Genomic DNA, 1,734 nt, shown 5'->3' with positions numbered 1-1,734 from the left:
CCCATGACTGACACAAAACAAAAACAAGAACAAACAAAAAACTCATCACACTGGGAGTGGAAATCCAGCATGTGAATGCAGGAGGGGAATACACACAATCCATGGCAAGTTAACAGGTTTGCTTGTTTGCCAGTGGTTTTCCTTTTAGTTTTTTTTTTGGCAGGGGGAGTGGGCAGTTCTGAGTCTTGAACTAGGGGTCTGGGCGCTGTCCCTGAACATTTTTTGCTCAAGGTTGGAGCTTGACCATTTGAGCCACAGCTCTGTTTCTGGCTTTTTGGTGGTAAATTGGAGGTAAGAGTCTCACAGATTTTTTTTGGAGGTAAGAGTCTCACAGACTGTTTTTGGAGGTAAGAGTCTCACAGACTTTTCTGTTGGGGCTGGCTTTGAACCACTATCCTCAGATCTCACCCTCCTGAAATCACAGAAGTGAGCCACTAGTACCTGCTGACAATGCCTATTTTTATATCATGAAACTGTCAATATTACCATGGGCATATTATTTCTATTATACTTGTGAAGCATGCTTCAAATTTCAAAGAGATTGAAAAAATTTTTAGGAAAGCCTTACTGATATACTGAACACAGGACCAAGGTCCAATGGTAAAAAGTTAGTAGAAAACTATTGTATCTTTAGCTGAAAATGATTAGTTGAAGGATTAAAGACCTGTAAGTGAAATTAATAGAGTAACATTTAAAACTAAGAGTGCCCTGATGCAATTTTAGGCCTTTAATTACCATGTACAATTTACCAGACAGTTCAACCAATGTGAACTCAAGCTGGCTTTTTTTGTTGGACTTGGTTATGAGGCCAGGTTGCCCTGAATTTGGGTGAAAACCCAGTGTTTTCCCCTCGTGTAGGACTAACACAAAATGTCACGTTAGTACAGCATATTTATGAAGTCCTTGAGTGGTTTAACATTAAAGTTTAACTTTTAACCTTAATAATCTAGGTTGTAACTATAAAAGAATCAATCTGTATGCAGAATTTAAAGTCAATAGAATTTTGCTTCTGCTCAGCTGATTTTATCTATAAGTCATTTCTTTATGTGACAGAATATAAACACAGACTATAATATACTTTTGTATATTTGTCAACATTATTGTGTATATATTATTTCCATTATGCGTATAATTTATGCTTTGTATTTTGACAATTTGAAATGAAGATTTTACTGATGAGTAAAACATCCAGTCAGAAATAAACATCTCAGCATTGTGTGTGTGTGTGTGTATGTGTGTGTGTGTGCTCACTGGGGCTTGAATTCCAGGCTTCTTGCTCTGGCTCAACTTTTTTTCCATCACTTTACCATATAAGCTATCTCTCCAGTTACAGTCTTTTGCTGGATAATTGGAGATAAGAGTTTCTTGGATTTGTCTGTCTGGGCTGTCTTTAGACTGTAATTCTCAGATTTCAGTAGTTAGGATTACAGGCATGAACCACCCAGCTTGTCTTAGCATTTCTGATGTAATTATTAGATTGATGCAAATATTCATTTGTGATGGTAGTATGATGATGCATGTGAACCAGTGTTTGACACTACATGTCTTTGGTAAGTCAATGTTGGTTGAGAGGGAATATTACATCATGTGAAGACCAAGATTGTGCAGCCAGCTCCCTGCTGCTTACTAGCTGTGTGATTTGAATAAGGTGCCGAGTCTCTCTATGCTTCTGTATTCTCAAGATCCTAGAAAAAAACATGTCTCATAGGCTTAGTGCAGAGATTGAGATAATAT

This window comes from Dipodomys ordii, unplaced genomic scaffold (genome assembly GCF_000151885.1).
Source record: "Dipodomys ordii isolate 6190 unplaced genomic scaffold, Dord_2.0 Scaffold27, whole genome shotgun sequence".
Classification (NCBI taxonomy): Eukaryota; Metazoa; Chordata; class Mammalia; order Rodentia; family Heteromyidae; genus Dipodomys; species Dipodomys ordii.
Note: the sequence above shows the minus strand (reverse complement) of the source record.